Consider the following 17,132-nt stretch of genomic DNA (forward strand, 5'->3'; position numbering starts at 1 on the left):
ACTTAAACATTTTCTGTATGAGGAAGTAACATGCGGTCTAAATAGCATCTGCCATTTCCTTACATGATCCCAAATTTTGGCATATGACTCAATCAGTGTCCTTTCCAGAGAAGAATGTCCTTTCCTCTATGACCATGTGAGAACAGAAACTATTGCCAGCAGCTGTGTCCCTGATTATGTAGACGATCTCCTGTCTTTAGAAGGATAGCACACATTGGCATTCATAAGGAAGACAAGGCATATGAAAGAGAGAAAAGAGAGTGACAGAGAGAGGGAGAGACAGAAACTGAGATGACTCACGTAGAGAGAGAAGGAGAGGGAAAAGGGAAAATTCAGGTGGTATCAATATGATTATCATGTATATTGCTTCAGGTCTGGTTCCTTACCTGTTTCCTGCCTTCCAAGGCCTGGTCTTTAAGCCTTTGCTTTTATCTGTAAAATACTTTGTTATCTGTCAATGTTCTCCTCTGCTCTTCAAGTGGACTATCCTTGCAGTCTAAGATTTCTAATAGAAAGAGGTATCCCAAAGTCTCTGTGGCCCTGCATTAGATAGTATGCAAGTTTGATAATATGGACAATAATTTAGACTGTACATTAAATTATAACTATTCACCAAATATATTAATGTTATAAAGAAGGAGAAAAAAATCACCTGGCAGGTATCAGGATTATAGAAACTATTATTTCAAAGATCAGTACCTGAAGGTATTATTGAATTGAAAGTGACAAATCAGGCCCAACTAGAACAGATAGATGGGGAGACCAATCCAAAGTAATCCTCTTGAAGAAATTTAGACCGTGTCAGGATGCTGAAGGAACCTCAGAATCTTCAATTGAATTCAAGTTTTATTTTACCTTCATCACCCCTAGGGTATTGTAGCATCCTTGCTACAACAAATTATAACACACTTAGTGGCTTAAAATGACACAAATTTATTATATGCAGGCCTAGAAGAAGTCTAAAATGAGTCAGCAGGGCTGTGCTCCTTCTGGAGGCTCTGGGGAAGAATCTGTTTTATTTTTCTGATTTCTAAAGGCTGCCCACATTCTTTGACTCATGGCTTCATATTATTCCAGTTATGCTTCTATCATTACATCTTCTTTCCTGACCATGACTCTTCTGTTGCCCTCTTATAAGGACCTTTATGGTTATTGGGCCCACCTGATAGTACAAGATAATCTCCCATCTTAAAACCCTAAACTTAATCACATCTGCCAAGTCCGCTTTGCCATGTAAGTTAGCATATCAGGTTCTGGGCATCTTTGGAAAGTGTAGGCATCTTTGGGAGGACATAGTTAGCTTACCATACCTGATACTACTTCTTGCAAAAGACTGCCAAACTATAGAAGTCAGTGCTACTTAGAAATCAGTGACTTGATATATTACCTCAGACTTCTCTGGAGAGGTCACTGGCCCTAAAAGGAACACTATCAATCTCAATGTGGGATTCTTGTGGGGGAAAAGTTAGGAACTGGTGTATACAATCCATTTTTTCCTATGGTTTTGGACAGATGAGCACTTGTTAGAAACCCCACAAATGCTGAGAAGATGTCAGTGGGGATTACAGAAGTTTCTCTCCAGGTAGTGGAAACAAATCCAGCTGTAGGGACCCGGTTGCTGAAAGTCCTTTGGATAGGCCATGCTGCTTACCAACAAGCTGGCCAGGGCACTTAACTAGACCTCCAAAGATCTAGAAATGTGAGACAGAGGCAGATTCCATGCTGCAGATAGCCAATATTCCCACTATTCTGAAATCCGTGCAACTAGTGCTCTGCTAACAGGACAAGTGAGCATGTTCTGTGAGTCCTGGCATGCAGAATTCTAGGGACATTTCTGGAAACCACTTGGCCCACCACTTGCAACGCATCCCATAGATTACCAATAGCAGAATCCCTTACTACCTTTAGTGTAAAGGAAAGTGGATATAGGATCACCCAATAGAAGTTGGAACCACTGAGAGCCTATTATAGGAAGGCTGAAACTATGAAGGAAATACCATTGTTGCAGAAAAATCCACTGAAGCTGTGTGTGGGACAGGGCAGCAGGAATACCATGGCTTCTCCCTTCTTCCTATCTTCTAATCTACCACCATAGCCTGACATTAGCCAAACTCAGCAGGAAGCTTGTTGCCAATGGAAGCCTGAAAAAAAGCACTGCTTGTCAGAATACTCACTCTCTTCCACCTCTCCCCAATACAGGAAGAGCAGGGAAAGGGCAAGCAAGGGATCAACACAATAACCAACTAACTTTCAGAAATATTGGGCTAAGCAAAGAACAGTTGATTTCTTAACTATAGGATTTTCTATATGCACCGTGATTTTCCATGAAAAGGATATAGTATGTGGTTGAAAATGGAACTATTTTATGCCATGTCCTGTGCATACATGGTCTTAATCTCTATTCAAGGACTAATTATCCTTTGAGAAACTCTATCTTCAGCTACACTAACCCAGGAAAGTAGGACTGATCTTGTGGAAATTGCTCTGAGTTGGCTGCAAGAGTAAATTGTTTCTTAATAGACACCATCTACTCTCTTCTTGGGGGAGGCGGTGAAGTCCAAGTATAAAAACAGATAAGAAAATCATTGTGGCTTTTTCCTCTGCTTCCTGTGGGGGCCAAATTAGAATTTACTTTTTACTAAAAATCCTTGCATCTAAGACCCTGGCACTCTGGAATTTGAAAACTCAAACTAGAAATTGAACAGTCAAGAAAAATGAACCATTTTCCAGGGCACCATTTAGGGGGAAATCTAGCTTCTTAAGGGGCCTTTGTTTTCAGCTAATACAATCCAAGATCTTTTGCCAAGACTCGTCCACCTGCCAGACATTCAGCAAGCTAGTGAAGGCCAGACATTCTCAAGTAGTAGAAGAGGTAATGAAAATAAAAGAGCATGCAAAACCTGATGTTTTTCTGCATGCTTCTCTTACCATAGACATTTAAAAAAAAAACAAAAACAAAAATAAAAAGTAATTACTGAAAGCTATCACAGCACAATTTGCTGAGTCACTGAATTAAGTTTTTTTTTTAATAGACCTGTTTATTTCTAGAGAACTGTTGATTTTTAATAGAGATGTTACTATTTGAATCCAAGTGGAGATTTTTGTCCACTTAGGCATCCAAAGCTAAGGCTGTGTCAAATCAGTTACTATATGTCAGGCACAAAGAAATTGTAAAAAGAAAGACAAAGTTTTAGGGAACTCTGAGCTTTATCAGAGCTCCTTAGTTGAAGAATTAATGTGCTGAAAATATTACAAAAGAGTTTTAAACTTGGGATCAAGAAAGATTTCATCCTGGTCCCCCATGTAATAGCTGTGTGATCTCAGCTGGTCATGATTATTTTTGATTTGAGTTCTCTCATCTGGGAATTGAAGGTGGAAATGCATATCCTATATACCTTGGGTCATCACTGAGAGACAAAATGAGATCATGTCTGGGATAATACTTCTAAATTATCAACTGCTCTTCTATAGAAGAGGATGGCCAAAGAAGGATGCATACTTTGCTCTGGACTTATGCCAGTGGCCTTAACATGCTAAGATACCTAAAAAATGAAATCAGCCTCCTTCCCTGTCCTCAGAGAAGATTTCTACAAGTAATTCATAAAATTAGTACCTCACTGGAAATGAAGTCTGATTTAAGGAACATCAGCATTGAGAAACTCCTTGGAAGACAGGGATGTTTTTTCTTTCACAATACTGTGAACAATATTCATGTGGTTTTAGAAATTACTCCAATATATCACATCTCTAAACTGAAGGTTTTTTCTTCTGATTTTCCTAGAAATTTACCTTCACCACATGTCTGCTATGAATTAATCTCTTCTGCCCAAGCCACAGTCTTGGTAGTAACCATTGCTATTCCTTCACATATCATCCTCTGAGCCCTCTGAGTACCAGCATTTCATTAAACAGATTTCTTCTGGTCTTAGAAACATGACAGTGGGTATACCATAAAGATGGAAGTTTTCAACATTTGAATCATGTAATAACATCAGAAGTAATGTTAGAAATCATCTTTTTTAATGGTTTGTGAGATTTTTATTACCACAGCCTTTTGTAAAATTAAATCTTGGATAGAGTGTCATATATAAAACAGATTTGACCAAAACTGCTTTGAATAAGGGAGAGAAAAAAGAGGGGCAAAGCTCTAACATAGTACTCAATCTCTTTGTTTCAATGCAGATGCTAAGGTTCCATTGAACCATTTGAAAATCAGTCTATATAGTCCAACCTCTCCTTCCCTCCAGAGCTTCACTCTCTTCTATAAAGCCACCAATGAGTTGTTCAACCTTTCAATATTTCCAATGATGTCCATCCTCCCAAAGAAGGCCATCCTATTTTTTGACAACTTTGCTTATTTAGAAATAGCAAGTTCATTCTTGCTAGTTTCCTTTTAAGTTCTTCTTGTTGAACCTAGAACAAAACTAGATTATACTTTATTCCATGTAGTTGAATCAATGATATTTTTCATATTTCTCTGAAAACATTTTTTTGACAAACTAGATATCCTGATCTTTTTCAACTTTCTTATAATGTAAGAATATGTGGTCCTAATTTCTCTTCAAATAACTCTCCTTTGCATTTCCTTTAGTTTGTCAATGTCAGTTTTAATTTGTGCACCCAGAACTATGAACAGTAATTCCTATCTTGATTGCAACCATCAACTCTCTAATTTTGAACATTTTAACTTCTATTCATATGGCCTGCATTTGATTTGGAGGAGACTCGTGGAGCTTAGGCAACTAAATCCCTGATATTATTCCTTAATATGCTACTGCAGAATAATATCTCCAATACCTTAAACTTGTAAAAATATTTTCATGGCTTCATTTGGTCATTTTCTTTAGCTGTGACTTATGAAGCCAACTACATGGTTCAGTTAGAAAGATTTCCTTCTTCTTATCATTTATAGGATCTGTTTTGTAGGATTTGATAAATCATCAACTGTATATTGTTCACATTTTATTCTGTCAATCACAGAGACATCATCTTAATTTTCTGTAGATCTTTATTAATATAACTTCTTTTACAAAACAGTTGGTCATTATAAATCCAAACTATGTAATCATGGCTACCCATTTATATCTGACATAAAGAACTTTTTGGCTATAGAATTTTTGAAGTTTGAAGAGGGCAGACTATAAGCCTGAAAGGATAGGAAACCTGCTAAGTTTATTATGTTCTTCTCCAATGGTCCTGACATTTCAAAAATCTACCCCCAAACTAAGGGTTTTAGATGAATTTTTTTAAGCAGCAGAAGATCAGTCTGAAATTTCATTTTCCCTAGGAATTTTTTCAACTTTGTGGGTTCCAGCCAGATACTTTGCCTTCCTTGAATGTATTTTCATGTGGTTTTATAATATTTATTCAGCATTATTTTCCATTAGTTCTCTATTTTTAATTGTTGGTAACCATTTCAGTGTGTAGCTATTACATGGTGCAGAACTGATTTATCCACATTAATGTCTGAGGAGACCATGACCCATTTTATTTGCTGCGTGGTCCACCCCAGTATTCATGGCAGGTTTTCTGAATATTTCTGATGAAGTCTTTAAGCACATGTAATTCTGAAAACACATTCCCATTTAGTAAGACTTAAACAGGATGGTAAGCCCAACATGGCAAAGGTTTCTAAAAAATTCCATAAACATTAAGCATATTTATGTCATAGCATTAAGTTTGGTCAATTTGAAACTTACTGTATTGTAGTATAAGAGGCATTTTGTTTGCTTGTGTTTACTTTCCCAGGAGTAAATGCGTTTTGGTTAACCACAATGGCAAACTTAGTCAAGACATTTATGTCAACAAATCCTACTGCTTAACAAAGTCACATTCTTAGTTTCTAGGACAGCAGACTGGATTCTAAGTAATAAGGTGTTTATAAGGCATGCTGTAAATCTGGGACTATAAACATGTCTACTTTTCTGTTAAACCTGCTGCTGTGCATGAGGTACAATAAGCTCTCTTTTCAGTTTTATGGTGGCCAGTATGTTGGCTTGCCAATCCTGATTGCTGTTGATTCTGCTGTTCCCAAAGCCTCCTGCCAAGTTCTTGACCCAAGTCACGCTCCCTGGTGATGTCATAATGCTGCTAAGAATTTACTCATTCAGTGTACCTGCAGGGATGTCCCAAGAGTCACATACCTTCTCTATTAGTCACACACTTGTTGAAGAATAACATCATGAAAAAAACAGGACCTCTTCTTCCCCTGATTTCAAAGGTATCACATTTTTAGGTCTTTCATAATGAGCCTATAGATGATATAGTAAGATGACTTTACAGAAATCATTTTTAACATGGCTTTTTCTCAAGAGTTAACAGTACTATTTTTATTGTTTTGATAAGAAGCAAGATTTTCTCTAAATCTATAAGCAAAATTTATTTCAGTTCAACACATGTTCATGAAATGCAGTGCCTGGTGTTTGAGATTTTCATCATGGTTACTGATGCCAAATATCTGTAGGAAAAGAAGAGAAACTGGTAGTAAATCTGAGTATTTAAATTACATGATGTCAAATATGTCTATTTTGAAAAATCTGATCAACTAAGTTCTTCACTTTCACCTAAATATTCTTTATATAGGTATACCTTGCATTTTGCCTTACTTTACACTTGATTTTCTCATCCAAAGTGCTCATAGAATAAAGTTCCAGAGATCCTGCTAGAACAAATATTAAAAACAAATACAAACCTTCAACAAAAAAAATCTCTTAAAATCTGCTGGTTTTGAGCTCAGTCCCAAATAGCTCTTGTGTTTGTACACTTTTTGTTTCTCAGATGAACACTACCAAGATAACATCAATGTTTTAACCAGGCATGAGCAATGACCCAAATACAAATGACTAAAAACCACCAGTTAAGTTCTCATGGACTATCAGACTTAGAGCTTATCCTCTATCTTTGATATGTCATAATATTTCCTCTCATACTTCATTTAATGAAGGAGGTTTTTTTAAAAGATTTTATTTATTTATTCATGATAGACATAGAGAGAGAGAAAGAGAGAGAGAGAGAGAGGGAGAAGCAGGCTCCATACCAGGAGCCTGATGCGGGACTCAATTCCGGGACTCCAGGATCATGCCCTGGGCCAAAGGCAGGTGCTGAACCACTGAGCCACCCAGGGATCCCCTAATGAAGGAGTTTTTACTAAAAGATTCTCTTTTGCTACCTTAAGGAAGAAAGAAATCCCATCAGTAACTAAATTCTTTGATCAAACATTTACAGGCTATTTCTGAAAAGTTCCTTAAGTTACTTTGCACAATTATACCTACATATTTAACATTCAATTTGAAAATTAACATGAATTAAGCAAAAACCATTTTATTAAAGTTTTTGAATTTTAGTAATAGACAATTTGCAAAAGAAAAAAGTTCCTGTAGATCCCACAACTTAAATTATTTTTGCCATGATGTTAATCAAATCTGTTGATTTTCTATAATAAAACCTAAATACCTCTCATGTTTCCCTGGCACCTGAGCCCATGGCGCCTACCCTACTGCCCAGGCCCCAGGGCCAGGCCTGCTAGATATGCAGTGCTGCCAGACCAGAGCTCCTTGTGGAACACTTTCTAGAGGGTTGATGAAGACAGGAGTAGGGTGATATGAACAATAAGCTTCAGCAAGCACTATCCAGTGGCACATGGACTCCATTTAATCAGTTGACTGAAAGGTCAAGCATGTCTATGTTTGAGAGAACAAGGCTGGTATGACCTTCAGCAAGTTCACTGGCATCTGGAAGTACATCACAGACTATCAGAATGTCTTCCGCACTTAATGACAGGGACAATTGTAGGATGATTGACAAGAACACTCTCAGGGTACCGGCTCTCTGACCAGTTTCATAACATCCTCATTCACAAGTTTGACAAAGACAGGGGCAGATCATTTGATGTTCATCCAGTGCTGCATCATCTTACAGAATGCAAGATCAGTGATATTGAAGTTTCTGTGGCCTGCTAAGTGCAATACTCCATGATTTCCTTACCAACATCAACAGATACATTTAGGCATTACCGTACTGATCAGGATGGCTGGATTCAAGTGTCATATGACCAGTATCTGTCCATGGTCTTCGGCATCTTATAACTCTAGCCTTTGCAAATAGCAAGTGACTTATGGAAGACTAAAAATTCCAAATCTCCCTTTAAAGAAACAGGACACAAATGCAGCTACATTTGTTCTTCCTTTAGATTTTATATAATTAATATTTGAGGACTTGACTGTACATATGTGGATAAGCATATTAAGGTCTTTGCAAATGTAACAATAGTTATAATCATTATTCACCTGCAAACATTTGATTTGAGACTGTTCAGTTGTCTCATAAAGTAAGATGCAATAATGTTTCAGGTATCCTGCATTCAAAAAATTTATCATGTGAATTTCCAGATAGCTCCAATTCTATAGTGGAAATACTCTCATTAGCCAATAGGAATTTTAAAATAACACAGAACTTGCACAGAGGCTTTTATGTATCTTATATTTTTTAAACAGGGTTTATTGTATTTGTTTAAATATACAGCATAAGCAGTAAAGCAAATGTGCTTCCTGTCCTGCCCCTCAAAAAAACTAATGTAAAAGCAAAAATAAACTCATGACATCTATAAAATTCAGTATTAGTTTAACATGTTATACGGTTGTTTTAATGATACAGAATTACTACTTGCACTGTGAATATGATAAAAATTTTTATTATCACTACACTATATGCTTCATGTAGACAGACTCATGTCTGGCTTTTCTTACCATTTTGAAAGCTTAGAAAATATTTGGGGAGAAAATGAGTTAATAATCCTTGTTAATATGGACGACCTTTAAGATACCAAGCAGAACAAAAATGTACAATATTTTTACACTGAAAACTACAAAACATTAGTGAGGGAAGTTGAGAGGAGCTAAATAAATGGAGAATATACCACGTTCATGGACAAAAAGAACCTATATATAAAGATATCACTTTATCCCAAACTAATCTATCAATTCAGTGTAAGCCATGTAAAATCCCAACAGGTACATTTTTTACAGAAATTGATGATTCTGAAATTCATAAGGAAATGCAAAGGCTTATGAGTAAACAAGGAAGTTTTTAGGAACAGTAAATTTAAAAACTGAAAGCCTTACTACCATATATTAATACTCATTAGGAACTAGACTAATTTAAAAAGTGTGGCATTATAGGAAACCTGAGAAATGGAACAGAATAGAGTCTATAACCTGAACAATAGATGTACAGCCACCTGATTTATGACAAAGGCAACACTCTACAGTGAAGTGCAGAAAGTATGGTCTTTTTAGTAAGTAGTGAGGGGTCAATTGCGTATCCATACAATAAAAAGTTTCTTGCCCCCTATTTAAACCGTATAAAAAAATCAATTCCAGATTGATTGCACACTAAATGCAAGAGGTAAAACAAATAAAGCTTTAAAGTGAAAACAAAGAGAATATCTTTGATACCTCAGAATATTCAAAGGTTGCTTAAATAGGCCATTAAAAGCACTAACCATGAAGAAATGATAATCTATAAATCTATAATAAAATAAAAACAACATAATAAAAATATAATGACCTGAGATTCCGTAATAGATTGAGTAACAAGAACCAGATTTACTCTCCCATCTGAAATAACAACAGCAACAAAAATAGACAACAAACAAAACTACCATTCTCAGAATACAATAGGTCAGGGGTAAAAAAAAGGCAGTGATATTGAGAGATGGAGAACAAATGAAGTGGACTCTATTATTGTCCTAGCTCACTCCCTTGAGAGAGTTGACAGTGTGCAGTACAAGTTGGGAGAGGGGACCAAATAGAGCCCAGCAGATTCCCTGAGTTGAAGAGACAAGGCTAAGTATCCAGGGAGACCAAGGAGGCTAGAGTTCATAGGACAGACACCAAACAGCAGACAAATAATTCTGGAGATAAGTATTTAACTGAGTACTACCTGGAATATATATTTGGAAACCACCTGAGGCCACAAAAAAAAATTAGGGTCTCTCTAATAAGAGAATATTAGAGGGAGCAGTGCCTAGCACTTACACAAGTTCAGATTAATGCCTTTTTGCACCAGCCAGACTGATAAACCTGATGATTCACAAAGGGTGGAAAATAACAAAATGGAGGTGTTTTAGTAAGAGAAAGAAATTTAAAATTGGTCTTAGACTAAATACTCCTGATAATGCCTAACTCTTAAAAAGCAAACTTAAAAGAATCAAACTGTTTCCAACTAATTTAACTGCAAAGTTTAAGAATATTTATAGGAAGAGTACCTGGGTGGCTCTATTGGTTGTGTCTGGCTCTTGATTTTGGCCAGGCCATGATCTCAGGGTTCTGGGATTGAGCCCCACATCAGGCTCTACACTCAGTGGGGAGTCTGCTTAGGGTTCATTCTGTCCTTCTCCCTTTTCCTCTGCCCTTCCTCCCTCTGCTCATGCTCTCTCTCTCTATCTCAAATAAAAATAAGTAAGTCTTTTTAAAAAGAATATTCATAGAAATACAAAAATATCTAGAAACCAAGTATGTGGAATCACAAAGCCAATTTAATTGGCATTTAATTAAAGATTACCAAGCATACAAAGAAGCAAGAAAAATACATTCCATAATGAGGACAAAAATCAATCAGCAGAAACCAACTCAGATGACACAGATACTTTAACTGTGTTCCAAATATTCAAATATTATGTAGAAACAGAGAAGATATAAAAAAATCCAAATTAGAGGTAAAAACAATGTCCGCAATGAAAACTACACTGTTTAGGATTGGCAGCAGACTAAGTATTTTAATAAAAAGATAAATGAAGAAAAATAATGGAAACTCTCTAAATGAAAACAAAAAAAAAATTTAAATTAATTTTTAAAAAGCATCAGTGGGATATGGGATGAATTCAAGCAGCCTAATATATGTATAAGTGGAGTTTACAAAGAAAGAAGAATGAGGCATGAACTATAGTTGAGTAAATAATGTCCAAAACGTTTCAAATATGATGAAAAACTATAAACTCATAAATCCAGGAAGTTCCATAAATCCTACACACAAGAAAATGAAGAAAACGTCACCAAGATATATTATGAAATTGCTTAAAACCAGTGAGAAAAAAAAACAGTAAAAAAGAAAAAATCCTTTATATATTTAGTTTTTAGATGTTTACATAGTAGATGACGTATTATGTATAGAGAAACACAGATAAGGATGACAACAGATTTCTCATCAGAAACAATGTGAAAGACAGTTGAGCTACATCTTGAAAGTACTAAAAGAAAAAAAACAACTGTCAAGCTACAAATCTATACCCAATAAAAGTGTCTTTTAAAAGAAATATTCATCACTAGCCAATCTTCAAATAATAGAAAAATAGTACTGGATAGAAATCTAGATCTATAAAAGGAATGAAGAGCCATCAGGGTAGCTACATGATAAACTACATGGTAAATATGTCAGATTTTTCTTATTATTTAAATATTTTATTAAATACAATGATAACAATTATTTGTGAGATACATATGTATAATAAATAAAGTATAGCATTAAAGTCAGGAGTAGAGAAATTAAGGTATACTATACAACAATTCTTATAATATATGTGAAGTAGTATAATACCCTTGAAAGTAGAGTGTGATTGGGAGAGGTCAAAGATGTATAATATAAAATCTAAAGCAACCACTTACATAATGAAACAAAGAGTTATAGCTAATAAACTAATGAAAGAAGTAAAATAAAATCATTAAAAAACACTCTTAAAACACGACTAATTAAAAGGCAAAGATTTTCATATTGAATTTCTTAAAAAGCAATCCTCAACTATATACTACTTACAAAAAAGTCACTTTAAATCTTTTTTTTTTAAGATTTTATTTATTTATTCATGAGAGACACACAGAGAGAGAGAGAGAGAGAGGCAGAGACACAGGCAGAGGGAGAAACAGGCTCCATGCAAAAAGCCTGATGCTGGACTCCATCCCGGGTCTCCAGGATCACACCCTGGGCTGAAGGCAGCGCTAAACTGCTGAGCCACCCAGGCTGCCCAAAAAAGTCACTTTAAAGATAAAGACACAAATAGCTAAAAGTTAAAGGGTGAAAAATAATATACCACACGAATACTAGTCAAAGAAAATCTAGAATAGCTATAATTACATTAGAGAAAGTCGATTTCAGAGCAAAGAATATTTCCAGGGAAAAGAATATTATTTCATAATATTAAAGCAGTCAAATCATTAGGAGGAATAACAATACTAAATAATGTATTTGCCTAACCAAAGAACTGCAAAATACATGCAGAAATTAACAACTCCACAAATGGAGAGTTCAATATCCTTCACCCAATAATTGATAGAATAAGTAGACAGAAAGTCAACAAGGACACAGAAGATTTTAATAATATTAACAAACAGCTTTATTTATTTTAAAAAAGATTTTATTTATTTATTCATGAGAGACACAAAGAGAGAGAGAGGCAGAGACATAGGCAGAGGGAGAAGCAGGCACCCCGTGGGGAGCCTGATGTGAGACTCAATCCCAGGCTCGGGATCATACCCTGAGCCAAAGGCAGAAACTCAATCATTGAGTTACCCAGATGCCCCAGGCAGCTTGATTTAATTGATGTTTTCAAACACTCCACTCAACAGCAGCAGAATATATATTTCTTTCAAGTCCACCCAGAACATTTACCAGATAGACCATATTCCAGGCTATAAAACAAGATCTCAGTAAATTCAGTAACAAAAGATAAAGAAATCAAAGAATAACACTAAAGAAAGCCATCAAACCATAAAGGAAGAGAGTAAGAGAAAAAGAAAGGAACAGAGAAAAACTACAAAATCAACCAGAAATCAGTTAACAAAATGGCAATAAGTACACTCCTATCAATAATTAAATGTAGGGGAGGAGCAAGATGGCGGAAGAGCAGGGTCTCCAAATCACCTGTCTCCACCAAACTACCTAGAAAACCTTCAAATTATCCTGAAAATCTATGAATTCGGCCTGAGAATTAAAGAGAGACCAGGGAATGCGACAGTGAGAAGAGTTCGCGCTTCTATCAAGGTAGGAAGACGGGGAAAAAGACATAAAGGAACAAAGGCCTCCAAGGGGGAGGGGCCCCGCGAGGAGCCGGGCCGAGGCCGGGGTTAGTGTCCCCAGGACAGGAGAGCCCCGTCCCGGAGACGCAGGAGCTGCACCGACCTTCCCGGGCGGAAAGGGGCTCGCGGGGAGTTGGAGCAGGACCCAGGAGGGCGAGGATGCCCTCGGGCTCCCGGGGACAGTAACAGCAACTGCGCACCCAGGAGAGTGCGCCGAGCTCCCTAAGGGCTGCAGCGCGCACGGCGGGACCCGGCGGGACCCGGAGCAGCTTGGGGGGCTCGGGCGGCGGCTCCGCGGAGGGGGCTGCGCGGCCCCGGGAGCAGCTCGGAGGGGCTCGGGCAGAGGAAGAGGCTCCGTGCGGAGGGGGCTGCGCGGTTCCAGGAGCAGCTCGGAGGGGCTCGGGCGGCGGCTCCGCGGAGGGGGCTGCGCGGCCCGGGAGCGCGAATCCAACAGCGCAGGCTCCGGAGCACAGGGCGCCGGGACACAGCCCAGGATCCCGCCTCCCCCGGGACAGGCAGAGACCGGGAGGGCCCAGGACAGCGAGGACGCTCCTGCCCCAGCTGAGCAGATCAGCGGCCCCGCCCGGAGCCTCCAGGCCCTGCAGACGGAGTTCCTGCCAGAGCTGAATCCAGGTTTCCAGAGCTGCCCCGCCACTGGGGCTGTTCCTCCTGCGGCCTCACGGGGTAAACAACCCCCACCGAGCCCTGCACCAGGCTGGGGCACAGCAGCTCCCCCAACTGCTAACACCTGGAAATCAGCACAACAGGCCCCTCCCCCAGAAGACCAGCTAGACTGACAACTTCCAGGAGAAGCCAAGGGACTTAAAGAACACAGAATCAGAAGATACTCCCCGGTGGTTCTTTTTTTGTTTGTTTGTTTTTGTTTTTGTTTTTGTTTTTGTTTTGTTTTGCTTTTTGATTTGTTTCCTTCCCCCACCCCCTTTTTTTTCTCCTTTCTTTTTCTTTCTCTTTTTCTTCTTCTTTTTTTTTTTTCGTTTTTTTTTTCTTTTTCTTCCCTTTTTTTTTCTCTTTCTCTTTTCTTTCCTTCTTTCTCTCCTCTCTTTTTCTCTTTTTCCCAATACAACTTGCTTTTGGCCACTCTGCACTGAGCAAAATGACTAGAAGGAAAACCTCACCTCAAAAGAAAGAATCAGAAACAGTCCTCTCTCCCACAGAGTTACAAAATCTGGATTACAATTCAATGTCAGAAAGCCAGTTCAGAAGCACTATTATACAGCTACTGGTGGCTCTAGAAAAAAGTATAAAGGACTCAAGAGACTTCATGACTGCAGAATTTAGAGCTAATCAGGCAGAAATTAAAAATCAATTGAATGAGATGCAATCGAAACTAGAAGTCCTAACGACGAGGGTTAACGAGGTGGAAGAACGAGTGAGTGACCTAGAAGACAAGTTGATAGCAAAGAGGGAAACTGAGGAAAAAAGAGACAAACAATTAAAAGACCATGAAGATAGATTAAGGGAAATAAACGACAGCCTGAGGAAGAAAAACCTACGTTTAATTGGGGTTCCCGAGGGCGCCGAAAGGGACAGAGGGCCAGAATATGTATTTGAACAAATTCTAGCTGAAAACTTTCCTAATCTGGGAAGGGAAACAGGCATTCAGATCCAGGAAATAGAGAGATCCCCCCCTAAAATCAATAAAAACCGTTCAACACCTCGACATTTAATTGTGAAGCTTGCAAATTCCAAAGATAAGGAGAAGATCCTTAAAGCAGCAAGAGACAAGAAATCCCTGACTTTTATGGGGAGGAGTATTAGGGTAACAGCAGACCTCTCCACAGAGACCTGGCAGGCCAGAAAGGGCTGGCAGGATATATTCAGGGTCCTAAATGAGAAGAACATGCAACCAAGAATACTTTATCCAGCAAGGCTCTCATTCAAAATGGAAGGAGAGATAAAGAGCTTCCAAGACAGGCAGCAACTAAAAGAATATGTGACCTCCAAACCAGCTCTGCAAGAAATTTTAAGGGGGCCTCTTAAAATTCCCCTTTAAGAAGAAGTTCAGTGGAACAGTCCACAAAAACAAAGACTGAATAGATATCATGATGACACTAAACTCATATCTCTCAATAGTAACTCTGAATGTGAACGGGCTTAATGACCCCATCAAAAGGTGCAGGGTTTCAGACTGGATAAAAAAGCAGGACCCATCTATTTGCTGTCTACAAGAGACTCATTTTAGACAGAAGGACACCTACAGCCTGAAAATAAAAGGTTGGAGAACCATTTACCATTCGAATGGTCCTCAAAAGAAAGCAGGGGTAGCCATCCTTATATCAGATAAACTAAAATTTACCCCAAAGACTGTAGTGAGAGATGAAGAGGGACACTATATCATACTTAAAGGATCTATTCAACAAGAGGACTTAACAATCCTCAATATATATGCTCCGAATGTGGGAGCTGCCAAATATATAAATCAATTATTAACCAAAGTGAAGAAATACTTAGATAATAATACACTTATACTTGGTGACTTCAATCTAGCTCTTTCTATACTCGATAGGTCTTCTAAGCAAAACATCTCCAAAGAAACGAGAGCTTTAAATGATACACTGGACCAGATGGATTTCACAGATATCTACAGAACTTTACATCCAAACTCAACTGAATACACATTCTTCTCAAGCGCACATGGAACTTTCTCCAGAATAGACCACATATTGGGTCACAAATCGGGTCTGAACCGATACCAAAAGATTGGGATTGTCCCCTGCATATTCTCGGACCATAATGCCTTGAAATTAGAACTAAATCACAACAAGAAGTTTGGAAGGACCTCAAACACATGGAGGTTAAGGACCATCCTGCTAAAAGATAAAAGGGTCAACCAGGAAATTAAGGAAGAATTAAAAAGATTCATGGAAACTAATGAGAATGAAGATACAACCGTTCAAAATCTTTGGGATGCAGCAAAAGCAGTCCTAAGGGGGAAATACATCGCAATACAAGCATCCATTCAAAAACTGGAAAGAACTCAAATACAAAAGCTAACCTTACACATAAAGGAGCTAGAGAAAAAACAGCAAATAGATCCTACACCCAAGAGAAGAAGGGAGTTAATAAAGATTCGAGCAGAACTCAACGAAATCGAGACCAGAAGAACTGTGGAACAGATCAACAGAACCAGGAGTTGGTTCTTTGAAAGAATTAATAAGATAGATAAACCATTAGCCAGCCTTATAAAAAGAAGAGAGAGAAGACTCAAATTAATAAAATCATGAATGAGAAAGGAGAGATCACTACCAACACCAAGGAAATACAAACGATTTTAAAAACATATTATGAACAGCTATACGCCAATAAATTAGGCAATCTAGAAGAAATGGACGCATTCCTGGAAAGCCACAAACTACCAAAACTGGAACAGGAAGAAATAGAAAACCTGAACAGGCCAATAACCAGGGAGGAAATTGAAGCAGTCATCAAAAACCTCCCAAGACACAAGAGTCCAGGGCCAGATGGCTTCCCAGGAGAATTTTATCAAACGTTTAAAGAAGAAATCATACCTATTCTCCTAAAGCTGTTTGGAAAGATAGAAAGAGATGGAGTACTTCCAAATTCGTTCTATGAAGCCAGCATCACCTTAATTCCAAAGCCAGACAAAGACCCCGCCCAAAAGGAGAATTACAGACCAATATCCCTGATGAACATGGATGCAAAAATTCTCAACAAGATACTGGCCAATAGGATCCAACAGTACATTAAAAAATTATTCACCATGACCAAGTAGGATTTATCCCTGGGACACAAGGCTGGTTCAACACCCGTAAAACAATCAATGTGATTCATCATATCAGCAAGAGAAAAACCAAGAACCATATGATCCTCTCATTGGATGCAGAGAAAGCATTTGACAAAATACAGCATCCATTCCTGATTAAAACTCTTCAGAGTGTAGGGATAGAGGGAACATTCCTCAGCATCTTAAAAGCCATCTATGAAAAGCCCACAGCAAATATCATTCTCAATGGGGAAGCACTGGGAGCCTTTCCCCTAAGATCAGGAACAAGACAGGGATGTCCACTCTCACCACTGCTATTC

General features: G+C 38.1%; 1 long non-coding RNA gene and 1 pseudogene across 1 annotated transcript in view; one reads left to right on the top strand and one right to left on the bottom strand.

Moving 5' to 3' along the window:
- Nucleotides 1-1,057: 1,057 nt before the first annotated feature.
- LOC100683429 lies at nt 1,058-8,084 on the top strand (annotated as a pseudogene).
- The window catches only part of LOC111095653, a 128,695-nt gene continuing 117,734 nt past the window's right edge, over nt 6,172-17,132 (bottom strand). The window contains exon 3 of the long non-coding RNA XR_005358621.1: nt 6,172-6,457. This is a non-coding gene — a long non-coding RNA (uncharacterized LOC111095653). The remainder of the gene's footprint in view (nt 6,458-17,132) is intronic.

This window comes from Canis lupus, chromosome 4 (assembly GCF_011100685.1).
Source record: "Canis lupus familiaris isolate Mischka breed German Shepherd chromosome 4, alternate assembly UU_Cfam_GSD_1.0, whole genome shotgun sequence".
In the NCBI taxonomy this organism is placed as follows: Eukaryota; Metazoa; Chordata; class Mammalia; order Carnivora; family Canidae; genus Canis; species Canis lupus.